The sequence below is a fragment of the Onychomys torridus genome, chromosome 12 (genome assembly GCF_903995425.1).
Source record: "Onychomys torridus chromosome 12, mOncTor1.1, whole genome shotgun sequence".
Taxonomy (NCBI): Eukaryota; Metazoa; Chordata; class Mammalia; order Rodentia; family Cricetidae; genus Onychomys; species Onychomys torridus.
Genome location: NC_050454.1, coordinates 15647405 through 15669940, shown reverse-complemented (window position 1 = coordinate 15669940; position 22536 = coordinate 15647405). Strand labels below are relative to the sequence as shown.

Sequence of the window (22536 nt, the reverse complement as noted above, 5' to 3'; positions counted from 1 at the left end):
CACTCACCTGCCCACCCCCACCTGACGAATGCATCTATGAGACGTGAGCCAAGACAGCCTTTCCCAAACAAACCTAAAGGTGTACATGATGCAGCCTCTCCCGCTTTGAGCTTTGCTCACTTCTCAGACTGTGGCGACAGACCCAGTCTCTTTGAACACCATGTCACAGGCTCCCCTGCTAACATCACTGGCTTTGGAATTCCCAAGAAACCCCACCCTGCCCTCTCTAATTGCCTCCTCTCCCTGCAGCCCAACACTCAACTTCCTCTGATAACCCAAAGTGACACAGCCCTGTCACCCACCACAGACAGGACTTTACTGTGACCTGCCTGACCTCCCTGCTGGCCGCACACTCCATGCAGAGCAGACCCTGAGATGCCCCACGGCACAGCATCGGGACTTAGCACTCTGGCATGTGCTGAAGGCCTACAAAACACTGCAGGAGTGTGCAGGTGAGTGATGGGAGGAGGGATGGAACAAACAAGGGTGTCGATCCCTGAGCTTCTGGGCAGCCTCCAGAGCTACTCATGGCTTGAAGGGGGAATATGCAAACAAAGGTTTAGAACAAAGCTATGAAACAGCTAACTCTCATCATGATTGGGGGATGCCTTCTAAGACCCCTATGATGCCTGAAGCCCTGGACAGGGGCGTGTATTCCATTGTTTTTCCTATATGCAACCTATGATGATGCTTCATTTATAACTGAACCACAGTAAAAACATAATAACAGTAACCCATACGATAGAACAATTGTAACAATATAATCTAATGAGTTAGTTAATTAAACTTCCATGTTATTTATTTCCCAAATTTTCATTTAATATTTTTAGACCATGGTTGATCATGGATAATTACAACTTGAGAGGGGGGAAACTGCAGCTAAGGGGGTGGGGGGGATTGCATAGCAGTTGTGTGTCCTTCTCCTCTTTGGCATGGGCCCAGGCGCTGAACCTTCTCCAGACAGATAGTCAGAACAGGCAAGGCTATAATGTAATAATAAATAAGCCCTTAAGTCTCAGCAGCTTAACTCACAAAAACTGTAGTTCTGGCTTTCGAAATAAGCCAAGTGGCTCTCCACTGCCTTGTGGCTAGGCCATCTGGACCGTATGATCTCCATGGGAGAAGAGAAGAGAAGGCTGGGGTGTAGTGGATAGGCATCCCAGCATTGGCCTGGAAGTTCCAACCCCCACTGAGGCTTCGGTAATGGTCACACCCACAAGGCGGGGCAGAGGAGGAAGAGAAGACGAAGGATCGGGAAGAACTCACTCTCTTGGTTCCGGGACGCCGGACGCGAGAGGTGGACCGAGCAGAGTTCTCCAGAGAACGCCGCCGCCGGACTACCCTCTACCTTGCCAGACTCTGCGACCTACCCCTTCATTTGTAAGTTACCCCACAAAATAAACTTCCCTTTTAACTACGTGGAGTGGCCTTAATAATTCCACCAATATCTGGCGCCCAACGTGGGGCACGAACCCACGACCCTGAGATTAAGAGTCTCATGCTCTACCGACTGAGCTAGCCGGGCTTTTTCCACCAATACTGGGGACTGTATAGGAGGGTTTTATGAGCCGGGTCTGGAAGTGGTGCATCCATACCCTGGTGTATGCGGCTTCTGCCAACACTGCCCTAGCTAACTATCGGTCACATGGCCACAAGTCAACTATGAGGGAGGTGGAGGAACACTGTATTCCCTCCCAAAGGCCCAAGAAGAGGGAATCCTGACTAGCACTGTTACGCTGATGCTCCTAATATGGGCTACTTTTATCTAGAGCCCTGCAGAAACCCAAAGCCTCCACTGGCCAAGAAGGCCACACCTGTCCACCTGATGGACAAATAACACACGGACCAAACCAGGCCCTCCCAGAGAGCAGCAGACTCTTCTGGATGGCTGTGGGAGTCAGAAAGGGCTGAAGAAAGGACACAGTAATTGAGCCCTGATCCTGAAGCTCTGGTCACCATTTCTTAGTCCTCAGGCTCCAGAAGGCCCAGCTGGCCCTAGCCAGTGGAAGGTCAGCTTGACACTGTCCCAGGGAAGCCATACTTCTGCATGAATACATAAGGGTCATGGCTTAGTCATGGGCCAGAGGAGCCAACTGTCTGATAGAGAGAGGGAGCCTGGCATGAGAGTCTGCCTTGGGCCAGGTCCTACCCAGCTCTGACTAGCTAAATAGCCTCATGTCTCTTATGTCCTTGTTGCCCAAACCTCTTCTCTCTCTGCCCCAGGGTTAGTGTAAGAGTTAGAGGAGAAAGGTGAAGAACAAGACTCAGATGCAAGAAAAACCAGTTACTATAAAGAAAGTCTCTTGATAGGCATGATGGCATACACCTTCCATCTTAGCACGCAAGAGGCAAAGGCAGGCAGATCTCTGAGAGTATGAGGCTGGTGAGTTCTGGGCCAGCTGAGGATACATAGTGAGAACCTGCTTTAAAAAAAGAATAAAAATAAAAATAAAACAATAAAGTCTCCTATAGCTCCAGGGCAGGCCTCTGTGGAAAGGTCTGGGTCCATCAATCCTGTTCCACACTCTCCTCCAGGTACTCAGGATCCAGGCTCTCCGGCTGAAGCTCTCTAAGCTAGGACCCTGGCTATCATCTGTGGCACTTGGTCACACTGGCAGATGCAGACATTCGCAGAATGTACACGTGCACACCAGTTTCCCTAACTGGCTCTCCACCCTCCTATTCACCTGCAGCTCCTGCCACCTCCAGCAGGGACACAGGGACATTCGGCCACTTTAGCATTCCCATCTGTGGGCAGAGGTCCTGGGTCGGGAGATCCCAGAGGGCTTTGGCTTTCCATGCAGCTATGACCTCTTCCTAGCTCCCCTCCAAGAGGGCTTCTGCGAGTCCTTTGAAGTAATACCCAATCTCTTGGTGAGGAGCTAGGATATGTTTGAAGGATGAGATGGGAAGCAGGAGGCTTCAGGCCCACAAAGCAGGTGGGTTTTTGAGAATTTTGCCTGAGAGGACCCAGAACAGAATCCATCAGTCACTGCTGTGGAGAGGGGCGGTAGGAGGCAAGAGAGGGGGATGTACAGAAGAGAGTGGGCGCAACAGACAATGGAGTTGTCAAGAGAGGCCTCAATGACAGCACAGGCGTGGGAGGGCTTGCGGGAGGGGAGACCTCACCAGGGCTGAGAGACTAGCTTTCACAGTCAAGAAATCGAACTGGAGTCCCCAGGTCTGCGCCAACTTCTGAGCAGATGTTCTGTGAACGGCGGAGACTCAACCTGAAGTAGTTTCCAGAGACTCATTTCTCTTCCTTTTCAACCTTCCCAACTGTGAGACTAGCCGCCATTTCTATTCTTATTACTACAGAATACTCTCATTTTTACAGAAGAAAAAACAAAACAAAAGAGACACACAGGAGAAGTCACCTCCACCCAAGGACACATAGACAAGAAACAAAAGCCGTCAGAACTCAGGTTCTAGTGTCCAACCAGACACCTCTATGTCTGGACTTCCTCCTCCCAACACTAGAGGAGCGATCCCTAAGTGGACCTACTTCACTAATGATGAGGAATGAGGCAACTTCTCCCCCATCTTCCCAGAAATAGCAAGCTCATGTTTTGAACACGGTTTTGTTCCCTAAGGTAAAAGTAAGCAAACTGTGTTCAAAACTCAAAGAGTTTTACCTTTGTCCACAGCAAGTGCCTGCCTGGGACTCTTCTTTCTAGACCGCGGACCCCCACTCTTAGCTAACATAGGGAATGCATTACTAATACTGATCCATAGACCGTGGACCCCACCCTTAGTGGAAATGCATTACTAATACTGATCTACAGACATGCCACTCGTGCTGAGTGCTGGGAAAGGATGCCACAAACGGGCCTCTGAAGAGGGTGATGAGCCTGGGAGTTGGTCCCCAGGGGAAAGAGGGGAACAGGGCACTTGGGTAGGGGGAATCCTGTCTTGGCCTCCTACCTCCATTGCAACTTCTGGCAGGCTTCATAAGTGGTCTGAGTCTGTTTCCTCATCTACACGTGGGGACATCCTGCCCTATGCCGTGGTCGAAGGATGATAGGCAACCAATGTGTAAAGTGCGAACACATTCTAAGGAAGAGTTTAACACAACTTCAGATCTTTCACTACTGGGAGGCAAACACTCCTTCCACCTCCCTCTTCTAGTACGTCAGTATTAAGGTGTGTCAGTATCTCTTAGGAGTTCAGGGGTCTCAGTGAGGGTCAGGGTGGGGGCTCAGCATCTATTTCACAAGTCCCTTGTCTCCACTCTGCAGGGATCTAAGCCTGTGACCTATGCCATGTCCTGGGAGAGGAACTCTACATCTCCTTCCCATGAAACTCAATCCACACATCCTCTCCCCAGAAAGGGGAACAGGGCTCACATCAAGGCAGGTGTCAACTCTACCTGTGCTTGACACGGAGAGTCCACTCACAGACTAGGAAGAGCTGGCCCGTCTAGCAAGAAGCTGGCAACATGCACATTTGATACTGCACTGCGCCCTCCCCCAGCCCACCCCCCCCATGCTGAAGTCACCATCCTGATGCTTTCATCTTTAACATCTTAGTTCTTTCTGTACAACAGGGCATGCACACATTTTTTCATTTTGTGATGGGCCTGGCTCCAGAAATCATCTGGCCAGTTTATTATGGTCATGCACTCATCTCCCAGGGCTTGATGGCTCCTCCCACCACCTCTGAAAGCCTTGGTCATTGTCATTTCTGAGCTCAAAGCTTTGTGTCAGCTCTCACCTGGAAGGTGGCTGCTCTCTTTTTACAAAGCAGCCAGAGAATCCTTTTAAAATGTGACTCAGAATCATGCCACCTCTCTGCTCAAAGCCTATGATGGCTCCCTCAGCATATCAGAACAGTTGGCTCTGGCTAGCAGTCTATAAGGCCCTTGCCTTTCTTCTTTGGTCTCATTGTCTGGAGACCCTGCCCATTTTTTTCTATACCAGCTACATAGCCCTCCACAATCCTCAAAAAATGAGGTACAGGCTGGCACTAGGGTCCTGGCTCTGACTGTCCCTTCTGCATGAGACACTTGAGGCCAAATACCCTTTCCCCAAAGAACTTCATCCTTTCCATGGCAAGATGTCTCCTAGAATCATCTCATTTGTAGGGGTAGAGTTGAGCCAGGTGGTGGTGGTGCATGCCTTTAATCCCAGCACTTGGGAGGCAGAGGCAGGCGGATCTCTGTGAGTTCAAGGCCAGCCTGGTCTATAGAGAGATCCAGGACAGGCACCAAAACTACACAGAGTAACCCTGTCTTGAAAAAAAAATTTAATAATAATAATAATAATAATAATAATAATGGTAGAGTTAGTGACTAGTCCAGTCTTTAAAGGGAGACAGTGAGAGCCACGTATGCTGGTACATACTTGTAATCCTAGCACTTGGGAGGTAGAGGCAGGAGAATCAGGAATTCAAGGTCATCGACGGTTATATAGCAAGAACAAGGCCATCCTAGGCTACATGAAAGCTGTCTCAAGGAAAAATAAAAATAATAATGGTAATTTTTTTTAATTAAAAAGAGTTGGTAAAAAGCATGGAGAAATGAACTCTTCTGCATTGTTGAAGGAATACAGATCGGTAAGCTTTAAGGGAATAGTAAACATAAAGTTGCCAAAGACCCATCGGTTCTTCTTACATACCTAAAGGAGAGCAAGGCTTTGGCCTGCACATCTTCGTTCATAGCAACATCATTCCCAAGAGCCAAACAGTGGGTGCGGCCAAGGGTCCACTGACAGAGGAGCCGTTAAACAAAATATGGGCTCTATATACAATGCAGCATTCCATCCTCAGCCTTAAGAAGGAGTGAAAGCCTACCACACTAAGGTATGAGCGAATCCTGACATCCTGGAAATGAAATTACTAGACAAATACAATGAGCCCACTTCCACGAAGTGCCTAGAGCAGCCAGATTATAGGTTACAAGGAGCTGGGGGGGGGGGGGGGGGGATGCTGACACCATTTCCAAGGGACGGGGTTTGTCTGGGATGATACAAAGCTTCTAGAAATGGATTCTAGCAATGACTACACAGCATGACAAACGTATTTAATGCCACAGATTGAGAAACCTCTATGCTAAATTTCATGTGTCATTTAAAACATTTTCTTTTCTTTTTCAAATTGCATTTACTTATTGTATGTGTGGGTGGGGTGCGCGCACGCACATGCTGTAGTGGGCATGCGGAGGTCAGAGGGAACACTTGTGGGAGCTGAGCCTCAGCTTCTACCATGTGAGCTCCAGGAATGGAACTCAGGTCACTTTGCTTTGCTGCAAGCACCCTGACCTGCTGAGCCATCTCACTGGCCCTGAAACAATTGTTTGTAAAGGACAAACCACTCTGGCTCCGCACTCTCCAGGCCCACATCTTCTGCCAGCCCCCTCAGCCTCCACCACAGCAGCTAGCAGGTGATTCCTGACTGTTCTTGCCCAGTGGTGACCAAGTCCTGGCTCTGTGGTGGGGAGCTGTTCCAGGGTTGTTGGAAGTGCCCTCACTGTGCACAAAGATACATCACAGGCAGCTGAGGCCATGAGGCGGCATCCCTCACTGATGACTGATCCTTTGAGAATAAATGTGAAGCTTAAAAGACAGGAAGTGGTAGAGGAGGTTTGGGAACCCGAGGCCCTGCTCCAGGATCAGGGACTCGGGTGATGCCAAGCCATGAGGCAGACAGTGGATGAGGTGTGCAGCAACAAGAGATGAGGAAGCCATGCTCTAGTCTGCAGCCTAGCCCACAGCTGCCCTCTCACCTTCTTGGGAAATGTGAAGTGGGTCAGTGTGGCCTGGCACTTCAACACGCTCACAGGCCACTCTCTCCATTCAGAGCTTTGCCACGGCCAAGGAGGGGAAGACGTTTCTGGTTTCGAGAGCTGCTCCTTGTGGGGCAGGGTGCGTGGGTCGCCCCAGGGCACTAGCTTTCAGCTTCCCAGAGATGGGCAAGCTCAGGAAGACAAATGCCAGGCAGCAAAGACCACACTGTACCTCCACTACCACTGCCACCAACGCCAACACCACCGCACCATCACCAGCACCAGAACCAGTACCACCAGTACCACCACCACCAGCAGCAGCAGCAGCAATAGTGCAGGTCCCAAGCCGAGCCCTCGACTAGCTAAGCTGAGGGGGTTAAACTCTGATATAACTAGGAAGAAAACAAAAAGGTCCGTATTCACACACAACACACACACACACACACACACACACACACACACACACACACACGTGTGTGTGTGTGTGTGTGTGTGTGTGTGTTGTGTGTGTGTGCATGGAAGCATGTGACTGCTAGCACACACTCATCCCTCCTTCAACCTGGCCTTGTACATGCTGTTCCTCTTCTCTAGTGGGACAGGGCATCTGTCCATGTTCCTGGACAGGGCTGCTCCCTGCCACGCTGCTCTGAAAGCAGGAAGGCTCATTAAGTGATACTAACCATGTGGTCATGGGGTCAGAGGTCTCCGGGCCCCAAGAAAAGATCCTGAGAGAGGTTTAAAAATAAACCACTGCAGATGGGACCGGTTGTCTCCTGTGAGAACAGAACAGGAGGGGTTGATGGAACATATCATCAAGGACGTTGGTGAGATCCAACACGAATCTTCCAGCCGAAGGGAACCAAAAGTACAGAACTTGGAGACTTCTCCAAGAACAGTGGCCACCTCCCAGAAGGGAGTGTTAGGACACTTTGGGGTGGGACATTGTGGCCGACTGGGGACACAGTTGACTAAACAGACGCCCTGTGTATATCTGCGCCCTCCCCAGGGGTAGGTACCCTTGGTCTGTGTTACCTGCAGCTCGGAGAGACTGAGGTCTTGCCTATGTCACTGTGAGTGAGGACCAGAGCTAGGGTCTGAATATACCCATAGGCACTACGGAGAACCAAGCACCGGGGGAATGTTTGGCCACCTAAAATACATAGTACCAGCAAACAACGGTTTCCCTGCCAATTCCTCTCCCCCAGCTGGCTTTATGCTCCAGGTCACCTCGGCCATCCAATCTCTCGTTCTAATCTGAGGAGCATAAAGACACCAATAAATCTACTTCTGCCTCTTCTGTCTTCCTGAAACCAACCCCTCGGCCCAGGGGAAGCACAAAGAATACAGGAGTTTGGGGGCAATGTGGGCACCAGGAGGACCAGCCTTCCAGTCTCCTTGGAGTCTCTAGGCCCCCGCCCTGGTCCTCGAAGTCATAATATTTACAGAGAACACTGTAAAGCAACATGCAGCAGCTCAGCCTGGCTGGCAAGCTACTGCAAACAGCAGATGTCTCCGAACAATCCGAACACGGCCCCCCTTACACCCACAGCCCAGCCCACCCCCACCCACCCCCCACAGAAGGAAACAAACAAGCAAGAAACCCCAGCCGGAGCAGCAGCCAGCTCTGAATGGCTAGATCCAAGAAGCCAAGAAAGCTCCCCTTCCGACAGAGGCCACCTTGGAGCCAGCCACACATACAGGCTGTGTGGAGAGCAGGCACGTCCTTCTAGGGGCAAAAAATGTCCACCACAGTCTCTCAGTGTGTCTGTTTGTCTGTCTCTCTCTTTCTCTCTCTCTCTCTCTCCCCACACCTCACTCTTTCTCTCACACACACTTTCTTCTTTTGCTCCTCCCTCACCCCTGCCAACACCATGACCTGTGTGAATATGGGGAAAGCCAAGCATGGAATCATGAGGAGGAGGAAATGTCAACAGAGACCAAATGCTTATTTTGTTCAAAGCTTTTATAAATAGGTCTCACTTGTGCTGGACAACTCAGAAACACATGAAATCATGGCTCCTCTCCTCTCTACAGAGAAGATGACCGGGCAGGACAGAGGTGGGTTCTGGTGTGGAAAGGACAACTTGCCAGTGTTCTAAGTATGTATCCATGTCTCCTCCAACTTTGGGAACTCACACAGATGGGCCCTATTCATTCCAAAGCTGGCTCCAGAAGCTAGAGCCCAAGTGCCCCCACACCACTTGATTGAACAACCACAGGCCAGTCACTTGACCTCTGTGTGCCTTGGTTTCTCGCCTGCAAAATGGAGACCTGTTGAAGCCTAACAGCATTCACACCCAAGGGCTGTGGAGAGTGAAACAGATGTTAGCTAGTGCACTACTTCTCCATTCTCCAGCTTGCCTGCTCTCTCCAGTCTATTAACAACAACAGACAAACACACTAACTGTCACTGTCATTGTCCCCTTTGTCTAGTCCCATGGCAGCCCTCAGGGTCTATGGGTAAGGACACCGAGGCTCAGAGGGACTGTGACATGGACTGAGGGAGAGCCTGGGCAATGGGCCATGGAGGATGGACAAAGAGACAGGGAGACTGTGATAGCCTACCAGGCCAGTAGAAGTCCATGCCTTCTTCTGGACTCTAAGCCAGTGCTGTGGACCAGGAGAGCACAGACATGCTGCCAAGCTACATGACTCAGCCTTGACATCTCACCTGCCGGGGCCAGGAGGCTGAGACCCAACTCCCCCATCCTCAGTAGGACCTCTGTCCCATACAGGCCACCAAGAGCCAAGATTAGTAGGAACCTGAGACCCTGAGGGAGGCATCCCATAGGCTGAACGGCCCCAGGAGTCCCATTTCCTAGCCTGGAAATCTCTGGGCTTTTCAGAACACTCCAGGGAGGGCCCTCCAGCTCCTAACTATAGGTGCTCTGGGAGCAGAGAGAGGGCCTTCAGGACAGACCTGTCCCTCGTTCAGTAGACCAGATGCTCCCACGTGCTCAGCACGGCCCATCTGTGCCTGCTTTCCTTCCACTCTTAGACATGACCTGGTTTCAGCGATGAGCTGTATTGGTCACCATGATTCAACCTTCCCCTCAGGCTCCTGAGGCCAGATGTTCTCCAAGGGACAGCATCTCACTCACCGGGTAGTGCCAAGATCTTCAGGCAACACCCCTGACCACTTGTCTCCCTTCCCCAGCTGCACAAATCTGCTGCATGGCCTGCAGAGCCCTGGTGCTCACTGCTCTGCAAGTGCCCAGTGGGCTCTCCACATTGCACACAGCCACGGGTCTTGCGCTGTTGGTGTGGAAGGCAACCTCCAGCAGACACTAAGCGAGAACAGAAGGGAGACCACTAGGCCTCGCCACCAGCATAGCCCCAGCTCACCAGGACCCCCGAGAAACCACCATGGCCGTGAGGGGATGACAAATACATCCCCCCTTCCAGAGCTAGTCCATCTGTTCATCCAGGAAAACTCCATTAGCCAATCAGGTTGAAGGCCGGGTCCTATAATCGATGCCACAGAATCCAAGAGCCTACAGAACGAGGGTGCAGACACACAGTGTGTGTACAGCGCGTGGACTTAGTTATGCGTGGTGATGTCTTAGGAGTTACTTCAAGAACGCCTGGGAAGCTATTGGTTTCAGGCATTAAAACACATCTAGTGTCTTTTTTTTTATTTTTTTTTTTTTTTTTGAGTGACATTTGAGCCAATGTGCAGTTACCACGCTATTTGGAGGAGTCTGGACTCCGAGATCTTTTCTACTTCTGTAGAAAACACCAGGCGTTAGGGAAGCTAGCCAGAGGGGAGAAATCGATGTAGTCAAACTCATTGATCTGGGAGCATGAAGTGATTGCTCAGGACTTGAACAACACAACAGAAAGCTGGGGGAGGGAGGGTCAACCACAGTGTGCAATCAATGTGACAGTCACCAAAATATAAAAACCCACAACCCTGTAGGGAAGGGCCACCTCTTAGGCAGGAGGGCAGCCAACCTGGCCTGTTCACAAACACAGAGCCGTCAAACCAAAGGAAATAGTAGTCTGCTTAGAGAAGGCGTATGGAAGAAAAATTCCCATACAACCTAATTAGTCAAACATATCCTAGGGTTAATAGCAGGCCAGCACTTGGCTAGGACGGAGACATCAGCAAGGAAGCCCACCTTGAGCCTTGAGATAACATAGTCTTGAAGTAGAAAGAGGCAGAGCAGTTCAGCATCTGGCAGTGTGGAATCATAGGATACTAAGGAAGGAAAGGCCCCGTCCTGTATGTTGAAGGGTGATCTAGGAAGGCTTCCTGGAGGAGGTGACGTCTACTTGCATTCTGGGATGTAAATGTAGGTGGGAAGGAGCAGCAAGGAGAGACAGAAAGCCTTACAGGTGTAGCAGGGGTGTAGGGCAAAGAAAGCCTGTACTCGGGGACAGAGTGGCCAGGAAGCACTGTGTGCTCTGACCTGAGTTTTTGAAGAATGTCATTACAGCTGTGTGGCAGGTAGCCCCCCAAAAAGGAGCAAGCTCAATCCGGAAGAGCTGCTGCAGAGGTCCAGATGAGCCATGGTAGGAAGCCAAAACAGCAAGTTGAGAGGAGCAGGAGGTGGGTGAACAGAGCAGCGCCTGAGCCAAGACTGCAAGCCCTGGAGGCCCCGAGGGGAAGTGAGCGGTGAGCGGGAAGTTGTCAAGGATGGCTGTGCCTCCTAACAGGGCAGCAGAGAGACGGCAGAGAAACGACCTCAGGAGAAGCCACAGGGTGGAGGGCCCAAGGGAAGCAGAGCTGACAGCCAGAACTGACCCCCCAGGGGACCAGCAAGGGTGAGGCAAGAAGGATGGATAAGGGGTCAGCTAGCAGTAATGGCCACAAGCCAGATCAGCCACAGGAAAGATTCGAGATGCCCCCCTCCCCCTGGGGAAAAAAAAAAATCAGTGTTTGAAGGAGAAGACCGGAGGCCAAACCAAGAGTCCAACAGATACTGCCGGAACAAGAGACCCAGAGAGTCGGGAAGGAGGTGGGAGCAGGTGAGGGTCAACGCTGGCAGCCAATGGCCTGCGTATAAGCTTCCAGGGTGCATGGCTTAGCCTGAGTTAAAAAGCTACCCTGTCAGAGAGCTGGGTGGTAAGCTACAGGAGGAGAACAAGGGAGACAATGTAAGTCTGGGAAGGAAGGGGGAACCTGTGTCCATAGTGTGAGCAGGAGGGACCCCGGAAAGGGAGTGAGGTGGCCAGGACAGCAGAGGCAATGCTCTGAGCAGAGGACAGTAGGGCGTCACTAAGGAGGCCAAGGACTAGAGAGACAGCTCTGTGGGTTGGATCGCTTGCCACAAAAGCATGAGGCCCTGAGTTAGAATCCCCAGAACCCACATTAAAAAAAAAAAATCAGCCATGGTTGCACCTATACCAGTAAACCCAGTGCTTGGTGGGGGTTGGGCAGAGAAGGCTCACTGGGGCTTTACGGCCACCAGCCTAGGTCTAGGCTCAGTGAGAGACCCTGCCTCAAGTGAATAAGACAGTAAGCAAAAGATGCAGAACATCTGGGCTGGAGAGATGGCTCAGAGGTTAAGAGAACTGCTTGCTCTTCCAAAGGTCCTGAGTTCAATTCCCAGCAACCACATGGTGGCTCATAACCATCTGTAATGAGATCTGGCACCCTCTTCTGGCCTGCGCGGGATATGTGCAGACAGAACACTACATACATAATAAATAAATAAATCTAAAAAAAAAAAAGAAAAAAAAAGTGCAGAACATCCAATGCCCTCCCCTGGCCTCCACTCATGCATAAACACACACACACACACACACACACACACACACACACACACACACACACACACGGAGGAAGGTCACAGAGTGCAGAAGCCACAGAGAGAACAGCCCTAGTGAGGTTCACAATGGCCACGTGAGGAGAAGGATATAAAGAAAACAGCCAACTTCATCTGGAAATCTGGCCAGTAGGACAGGCACCTGGTTCAGAAGAGTTAGAGAGTTCTCTTAGCCCAGAAGGGCAGTCCATATCCCTCACTCCAGATCTCTATCTGATTCCGTCTACCCCAGATTTCAACAGAGGTACATTTGCACAAGGAGAATTTTCACAAAGGAGAGCTAAATGCCACTCCCATCCTATGCACGTATAGGCACACTCCGCAGTACTTAGCACAGACACATCTGTTTTCTCACTCTTGGAGACACCCCCAGCAGAGCAGAACATGCAGAGAGGCATGTGACAATTGGATGAAGTGGAACAGGCCCCTAGAGGCAAGAAAACCCTGCAACATTCCTCCTCACTGACTCCGGGGTGGATCAACTCTCCTGGAACTAAGGACTTCTCTCCTCTGTGGCCCTGAGTAGGATGGCGAGTCAAGAGAGAAGTGAGCTCAATGCAAAACCAGTGAGTGGGAGAGCGCACGGATGTCCACATAGGCTTTCAGAGCCCCACCTACAGGAACTTGCAGGGTACCCTGTGAGAGCAGGCTTGGCTCTACAGGGGTTTACAAGTGACCATCCCTTTCTTTCCCCTTTGTAGAACGGTGTACAAAAAGGCAGGACCATGTGAAGGGCAGAGGGTATGGTCCTACACAGGGCTGGAAGCCGTGGGCCAAATCAGACACCACTGGATGACAAGGTTAAGAAAGGGCTTCCCTGTCCTGGACCATCAAGTGACTTGCTTCTCTGACAGTCCATGCAGTTGGACAGACTCTGTGAGACAATAGCTCAGAGGTCATTTGCTAACCTTTCCTCCAGTCCCCTGTGCCTCCTAGAAGACTGAGCTCTGAGCCACAACTAATTTTTTTTTCTCTCTTGTTTATGGACAAGGGAAGGGAAAAAGAGAGGTGAGCCACAGTGGTGGCAGAATGTCAGTGAAGCCTATGGTACCTCCTCGGTCTTCCTATCTGATGTCAGCTTTTTGCCCACCCTACCTGCCTCCCACCACATCTGTAAACACCTGTACACTCTGATAGAGACTTGTTTAATGGGCCTGTGCTGTGGCATCTGCAAGTGGACTCTGGGAACCTGGAAAGCCAGAGTCGCTTTTTTTTTTTTTCCCTGCGAGGAGGGTGATGAATCTCTTTTTTCCCAAAGGAGGATTAAAAGTTGCTTAAGGGGATTATAATATAGTGAGGCACCTTGGAGAAAGACAGAGGTCTGGGCTTGGCTTCGCTGTGGGCTTGGCAGAGTAGAGCATTTCCTCTCAATTCCCTGGCTATCCCGAGTCCATGCTAGGCCAGTGAGGTTGCAGGTGCAGCAGCAGGGCTACCCAGTCACACCCTCGGAATTGGAACTACGTTGCTCCTTTTCTTCTCTTCATAGGTTCGGGACAGCAGGCAGAGGTCTGCAGCAATCTCTAGGGCCTGCCCCCCACATCTCTACCTCTTAAACTTGTAACTGCATGATGCAAAGAGATTCGTAGCAAGGGTACGCTGTGGGTCATTGGTGTGTTTCTCTTCCCTGGAAGAAAATAGCCCCAACTGGTTCTGGAAAACCGAGTATTACAAAGACAGTGTGTGGAGCCGGTCTTGGGCTGGAGCTAGCAAACTTCCCATTTGCCCCTCCAGGAGCTCAAGGGGACACCTGCACAGAGGACCAGCTGCCCAAACAGACTGACCAGGGGTTCCTGGAAGCTCAAAGGAAACACGGGGCATGCTGTGGCGCCCTCCAGGTGGGTGGGATGGGAGGAGACTGCGGCCGGGAACCGGGAAAGGAAGCAAAAGTATGTGGCTTTAGCAGGAGGGAAGCAAGCTGTATTCAGAGAACTTGAAAACATGTGCCACCCCTGGAGCCTCTGGGCCATGAAAGTGGGCCAAACCCACCCTTCTTCCCTGAAGACCACAGATCGTCTAAATACTTCCAGATGTCCTTGAGGGCCATATAAAGGCCAGCAAGTGCAGCTTGGATGATACAGAGTGAAAGCCCATCTCTCAGGAAAGGGAAGCTACAGTTATGGCTACCAAGCTGGAAGAAGAGACCGTGGAGCTAAGGATTGGATCGCAGATTTGCTTTCCAAGAAGAAGCCCCCTCCCAGCCAAGGCCGCTGTCCTTGAGCTTGCCTCTGGTCCCCTTGCTCCAGACCAGCCTCTGCTGTCACCCTCTCCAAAGTCCTCCAAAATGCCTTCGCCCCAATAATGTGCCCAGCCACTGTATGAGCCGGGATTCTTATTAAAATCCCAAGCAAAGACACAGGCATTCCCTGAGGCATTGGCTCAACCCCTCACTGCACATGTGCAGGGTGGGGAGGCACCATTCCTGGTGGAAGAAATGGCTCTCCAGCGGGCTTCAGCATAGCATGCCAGGGCCCCCACAGGCGGCTGACAGGTTGTGGTTGAGGCCAACGGCTCTGCAACCAGCCCTCCATGACAGGTCGTGGTGAGGTCAATGACTCTGCAACCCGCCCTCAGTGGCCATGTGCCCAGCTCCCCACGGCGCTTACTAGCCCCCCTCATCTCCATTCTCGGGGACATCTGCAGTCCCTACCCTGGCACTATCGGGCCAGAGCTTCCCTGTCACACCAGGACTCTGGGGAGGGAGGGCAGAACCAGCACCAGAGGCTGCTGGAAGTCAGCCTGCTCCAGGCCAGAAAGGCCTCCTCTCATCTAGAATATTTGCCTTCATTTACTTTGTGTAATTAAAAAAAAAAAAAAAATCCACAGTTTGTCCCAGCAAGCACGGGGCAAGCAAGTAATCAAACAGTATATTCTCCACCGTGCTAATATCAGTGTTAGCTGGTCTCAAGAACGAGAAAGCAAAATGGATTAGAATTAGGGGTGATTTTCTCTTCTCCTTTCTCCTTCCAGATCCTCTTTGCAGTGGAAAATGTGGCTTTCGTGATTGTTAAAGAGGACAGAACGTTCTGAAAGAGAAAAGCTCTTCCGGTCACCCTGGAAGAGAGCTTGGGACTCCAGTGGAGGGCATACCTTTTCTGAGGGTAGAAGACACTGGAAACTATGGATGGCATAAGGTAGGAAGGGTGTCCAGCTCTAACTCTCAGGACCCCTGCCAGTGACCAATCAGCTGGCTGGTGGCGCCCAGGCCAAAACTGGAGACAAGGCCCTCGTTCCCAGACTTGGCTTGCTTCTCTGTATCACTTTCTATGTGTGTCTTCCCCTCCTCCCTCCCACCCCCCTACCCCCGCCAACCCCACAGTACCTCTGGGTCTCACTAGAGGCCTTCACGCCATCCCTTCCTCACCCTACCCGCCCCCCAGGATAAGTACAGTTTTGGGTCAGGAAGATAGCAGTATGCTCTGAGGCCACCAGTCTCCCCGGGCTCCAAAGAGCTGCAGGGATGCATGGCTCTAAATGCACTGGGTCTAAACTGACACACGGGTGGAGCACAGAAATTCAGCTCTGCCTGGAGACCTTCAACAAGGCAGGCAAGTGAGCAGGTGAGCACAAAAGCTGTGGTCCCACCACGCACACCCCTAACACATTCCTGTGACCCATAGGCCACTCAAAGAACATGGGGAGCAGAAGTGAGACAAGCCTTGGTTCAATCCCTTATCCCCTGAGCTGTGTGTGCGTGGGATCTCACTCCTCTTCTCTGCTCGGGTCCTGTCTGTACATGGGGAACGGTAGTAACCTCTAGGGAATTTGGAATCACATGCACAGATGATAGCCTGCAACAAGAGCCTACTTCTCCCATGCAGATGGACTCCAGCCCAGAGAACCAGCCTCCCAAGACCCTGCCTGCCCTGCGCTCTCACCCACCCTCCAACTCTGGCAGCTAAGACCACCCTCCCCCATAGCACTATATGCAACAACTTAATATATATATATATATATATAATTTATTTATTGTGTATACAGTGTTCTGCTTGCACGCCAGAAGGGGGTGCCAGATCTCATTACAGATGGTTGTGAGCTACCATGTGGTTGCTGGGAATTGAACTCAGGACCTCTGGAAGAGCCATCTCTCCAGCCCCTATATGCAACAACTTTTAAGATGTTGCTATTTTCTATTGTTTTCTATATTTTAAAAAACACAGAGATTTCTTTTTCCACCTCTTAATTCAATATGATTTTTAAGAGTCCCCCACACACACCACACACACACACACACACACACACACACACACACACACACACACACACATACACACACACACACACTTAAATCAAAGTAAGGGACACTGCCTCCAATCAGAACACCTTAACCAACCAAGTATCTTCATGTTTCCTTTAAGGGGAAGGGAGTAGTTTTTGAATGAACAAAAAAAAAAAAAAAAAAAAAATGTGTCCCACAGTCACACTTCTTCCATCTATAACAATGTCAAAACAGGAAACAGCTAGAAAAGACAGGACCAAACAGGTGTCGTTTAGACTGCACACTCACATGGGAGAATTACCCCTACGTGCTAATCTCAGGTTATCACCGAGTACCTGATAACTGTTAGCTTGCACAAAGTCTAATAATACCCTTGTCAGGCTCGTGCAGCTTAGAAATAGCAGACTGGCAGTGGGGTGGGGTGGGGGGGGGGGGGGGGGGGTGGGGTGAGATGGGCGGGGACTGCTGCTCCAGCAGGATCTGTGATAACACTGAAAAGTGACAAGTCACGGCCTATTCATGAAGAAGACAGGAAAAGCGTGTTTTTTTTGTGGTTTTTTTGTTTTTTGAAAGTTGCTTAAGTTGGCTGGGGATGTACCTCAGCTGGCAGAGGGCTTGCCCTGCAGGCATAAAGCCCCAAGTTCAACTCCAGCACCACATATACAGGGTGTTGTGGCACACACCTCTAATTCCAACACTGGAGAGGTCGACACGGAAGGATCAGCTGTCCAAGGTCATCCTCCATTACCTAATGAGTTTAAGGTCAGTCTGGGATACAAGAAACCATCCTTTTCTTTTAAGCTGCAAACGCTGTATATTTAAAATACACACACACAGGAGCTGAGCAGTTTGGTAGAGGGGAAACAGCCCCTCTGCCCTCCACCCTCCCTGGGCCCCCTGTATCTCTCTTGGCCTGCCTCACTTTGTCCTGGGGTTCCAGAGAATGGGTGGAACTTGGTGGAAGGGAAGGAGGCCCGGCTTGTTGACACTGCCGTCCCCGCAAGGCCTAGCTTTTCCCGTATTCTTCTGTGTGGCACAGTGCAGGGCAAAGCCAGGAAGGCCCGGGATCACTTGTGTCCCACTTCTTGAAGGTGCCTGCCAGTGCTCAAGGACAGCCAAGGGACGGAATGACCAGCTTGTCTCTTCCAGCCCTTAATCTTCATGAAGCGAAAGTTTCCTTCTAAAGTCCGGTTTAAAATACTCCCTCACATCCTTTTCGGGTAGAGTCTCTTCCTTCTCTCAGCCATTTTCTTCTCTGAACTGATGTCAGCTTGCTTTTCTTTTTCCTTCTCTCTCTCTCTCTCTCTCTCTCTCTTCAAGATAAGGTCTTAGTTTATAACCCAAGTTGGCCTCAAATTTGCCATTCTTCTACCTTAAACCTCCTCGGTGCTGAGGTTATAGGCATGAACCAACCACCACATGGGGTTTCAAGTGGACTTTTTCTTTTTCTTTTTTCTTTTTCTTTTCTTTTCTTTTTTTTTTTTTTGGTTTTTCAAGACAAGGTTTCTCTGTGTAGTTTTGGTGCCTGTCCTGGAACTCACTCTGTAGCCCAGGCTGGCCTCGAACTCACAGAGATCCACCTGGCTCTGCCTCCCGAGTGCTGGGATTAAAGGTGTGCCACCACCACCCGGCCGGCCTCAAGTAGACTTTTTCTAAGCATGGGGGGGTAGGGGGGTAGGGGGGGGGGGGGCGGGTACGACACAAAACAGGACAACACACTGAGGAAGAGGCTTGAGAAAGTAAATGCTTTCTCAGACTGAGGAGACTTGGTAGCCAGAGCAGACAGTGAAGGGGACCCTGTGGAGGCAGGCACACATGGAAGTCACTGCAGAGTGGAGCCAGAAGACAAGAGAAGGGTCAGAAGGGACACAGTTAACCCTGCTGTGGAAATGGTGGAAATGCCCAGCTGGCTGCCAAGGCCCCACAGCACTTCCGGGTGTCTTGGGGTCTAGACACCTCTGTGTCTAGGATACTCTACCCCTGGCCCTGCAGTACCAATGCAGCCAGCCATCTGTTGTCTTCCTACATAGAGCACTGGCAGATGTGTGCCCATCGCCATGGCAACCAGCTCTCCCAGCACCTGGAGAGCGGGTCTCACCAGTACTGAGGCCCTTGAGTGATTTGCAAAATGCCCCTCCAGGCTGAAAGCAAGGGTTCTTTGAGGACTGACACTTTCCAGCGGCCTGTGTGGACCCCACCCAGGACAGTCATCCACAGCCATCACATGGCATGGAGGGGTCACTTTGGGGTCTCCTTGGCTGAAGACACATAGGATCCAGACAGGGACCCAGTCTTCCATGATTTTTGCAAGGATATGTCTGGACAATGTTTTGCTATTATTTCCACCACACTCTAATACTCAGAACCCAGGCATGCCACACCCTGCTCCAGACCACCTAATATATGGGTCACCCCCAAGTGTCGCTTTTATCCAAACACCCGAGTACAGCTCACCAGAGTAGACCTAACTGTGATGGCATTCACACCACCCACAAATACACACTCAATCCCGACCCCAGGTCCTTTCCACTCTGTTTTCCCCATCGTGGCTCCATGCCAGTACTCATTCCAGGGCTCTCCTCTACTTCCACAACTGTGGCCTTGCCTGATGTTCCCCTCTTCAGCAAGCCCTGCTACACGCAGCCTTCTCCTACAGTTAGCTGCACAGTCACAACAGTGGACAGGGAGTGGCCACCTGCAGCTGCATGTCCCCAGCTAATGAAGGCTCGCCAAGGGGAGACCTTTCTCTTCCATTAGGTTCTGGAAGGCCCCGTGTGGACTGAGCCTGCAGAGAACCCACTGCACACCTTTTCACATCGGATCCCTTAGGCATAAGAGCCCCAACTGCCCCTCTGGAATCCCTAAGGGCAGGGTCAGGGGAGCAAGTGATCTCTGGGCCTCCTCCAGGCCACCACGGCTTCTGAGGTAAGGTGGGTGTCAATGGAAAATGCACCGTCCATAGCAGATTTTTACACTGTAAAGGGAAAACTCTCTGTCGAGTCTGGGTGCCAAAGACTAGGTGTGAAGGGTTGGGTAAACAAGCTACTGAGCCTTTTCTTTATGTTGCTTCTGTGTGGAGAGGAGCATGTTTTGGTTATGTTGGGTTAAAGAAAGCATCTCACTAAAATAAGTTTACCAATTTCTTTTTCACTTCCGAGAAACATGGCCGTACATTTGCTGCGCGGGCCTGACAATGAGTTTGGGTCCTAAGACAAGCCTGCAAAGCTGGAGGCAGGGGCATACACATCTGTAATCCTAGGGCACCCACAATGGAAGATGGGAGACAGAAATGGGAGAATCACTGAAAGCTCACAGACCAGTTAGCCTGGGGTATCAGCAGTGCACAAGGGGCCCATCTCGAATCAGGTGGATGCCAAGGACCTGAGGTTGACCTTGGATCTCCACAGGTGTGTCATAGCATGTGTACTCTCACCCTCACTCAGGAACACAAAAAGGAAAGGAAGAAGGGAGGGAGGGAGAAGAAAAATGTCCATAGGGGAAAAAAAAAAAAAAAAAAAACTAGGCTGGTATATGGCCCACATTGTGTTTCTACTGTACTGGGGGATCCCTGGTAGTTCTGGGTATTTCTGGATGGCACCTGTGTGTTAAATGTCTCTGCCTACTGCAGGGTATGGTGAGAGTCCCATCTGGGTTAGACTCAACACCTCACTTGTGTTTCCACTCCATCTTGCTTTGCTTCTGTAGGTTAATTACATTTTTAAATTGTGGTTAAAAACGCAAAACCTGACATGAAACGTCCCCTCTTAGCAGATTCTGAAGCAGCCAACACTTCTCTGCACATCCATTTCCTAGTGCTCCTGATGTATATACATCTTTGGGAGATACTTCAAATTCTCCCCACAAGGAACTGGCATTGCAAAATTAGCTCATTCCGGTTTGGCTGTTGGTGCCCTACGGCCAAATCTGAAAGCCAAGGACACTTTGGAATAGCCGAGTCCCACCACACAATGACCTGCGCTATTCCTTACCACACACAGTGCTATTTGTATGTGCTGGCTCAGGGGGATACCATGAAAGGCTGGGTCAGCATGAATATCCCCCAGTCCACCATGTGGCCCCCTGTACATGCCAGAGAAACAACACACAGCCCCCCTCTGCCAGAAAAATTGACTACATACCAGGAGGGCCTGGGGCATAGTTCAACAGCAACAAAACAAAACCAAAAACCCATGAAACAGGATTAGAATACAAGCAGGTGGAAGACTTGACATCCAAAATGGAAACTATGGGCCTGAATTCCACCTCTCTTCCCCTCTAACCAACCATCTCAAGCTGCAGCTTCCCCATCCTTGGCTGGGTTTTCTCGTCTGGAGCACGGGATGCAGCTAGCTCCACGCCTGCCTGCTTGGCCCGTTGGTGGGAATGTGAACCGGCCTGATCCTTTTGTACAGCCATTTGGTAATATGTGTCAAAAGCCTCCAAAGTCTTTGACCCAGTAATTCCACTTCTGAGAATCTTAAGGAAATCGTCCTCAATAAGGAAAAAGCTGTAAGTGCAAAGACCTTTATCTCAGTACTATTTATAAAACACACACCAAAAAAAAAAAAAGAGAGACACTAAAGTCTAATAATAGAAGGGTGGTTAAACTATGATATGGCAAATCCACTTAATGAAATATTTTGAAACTATTTAAAAGAATCTAACACCAACACAGAATGAGAGGGAAATGGGATGTGTGTTGGCTTTGTGCTGTTTTTGACGGGGTTGCTCATCTGAGGTATGGGGGGGCAGATTAAGTGACTGATGTTGTATATCTAAAGATAATTTAATTTTTAAATTACATATATTTATTGGAAGAGGTGTCACTGCATGCGCGTGGAAGCCAGAGGACAATTTATTGGAGTTAGCTTTCCCTTTTGACCACATGGGTCCTGGAGAAGGTCACTAGATCTAGTGCCAAGTGCCAAATGAGCCATCTTGCCTAGTCTCTAGGTAATTTCCTTTTCTTAAGAGAAAAAAAGGGCTGGCGAGATGGCTCAGAGGTTAAGAGCACTGACTGCTCTTCCAGAGGTCCTGAGTTCAATTCCCAGCACCCACATGGTGGCTCACAACCATCTGTAATGAGCTCTGGCGCCCTCTTCTGTGTACATAATAAATAAATAAGTCTTTAAAAAAAAAAGAGAGAGAGAAAAAAAGTGTTTCACTTCTGTGGGAGACACATAGGCATACATGTTCGCACCAGAAGGCAATCCCCCATTGTGTTCACAACAACTCTTCAGAGGGTTGGGACAACGAACTTATTTACTCAGTTTCTAATTATGAAGAAATAAGTCAGGAGTCCTAACTACTTGAACAGCTAAGTCAGGATTCTCTCTTGACAGAAGAGCAAGTCTTGGGCAATACAGCAAGACCCTCAACTCAAAACAAACAAGCAAGTAAAAATGTGCATGGATTTTAAAAACATACATAGCAACAATCCTGGATTTGAGGCTTCCCAAAAGCCTCCCGACGCATGGCAGATCCAGATGGTCAGCTAGGTGGTGGTGGGCTCTTGTGCTGAGCCCAGGTCTACAGCTGGCTTAACCAGGAAAACACCTGGGGGCTTCTCAGCTGCAAGGAACCCAGATGGGGAGTGTTCATCCTTACCATGCCATCCCCCCATTTGAGAAAGGGCTGCTGGCTCTTAAAATGAAAAGCAAGCAGTGTTTCTGTCCACTCTACACGCTAACTACCCTATACCCTAACCACCCTACACCCTAACCACCCTATACCCTAACCAGCCTACACCCTAACCACCCTACACCCTAACCACCCTATACCCTAACCAGCCTACACCCTAACCACCCTACACCCTAAACAGCCTACAC

General features: G+C 50.3%; 1 protein-coding gene and 1 non-coding gene across 2 annotated transcripts in view; both read right to left on the bottom strand.

Moving 5' to 3' along the window:
• The window catches only part of Adcy5 (adenylate cyclase 5), a 149045-nt gene that overhangs the window by 80119 nt on the left and 46390 nt on the right, over window positions 1-22536 (bottom strand).
• On the bottom strand, window positions 1453-1525 carry Trnak-cuu. The gene has a single exon. It is a non-coding gene; the product is annotated as a tRNA-Lys (tRNA).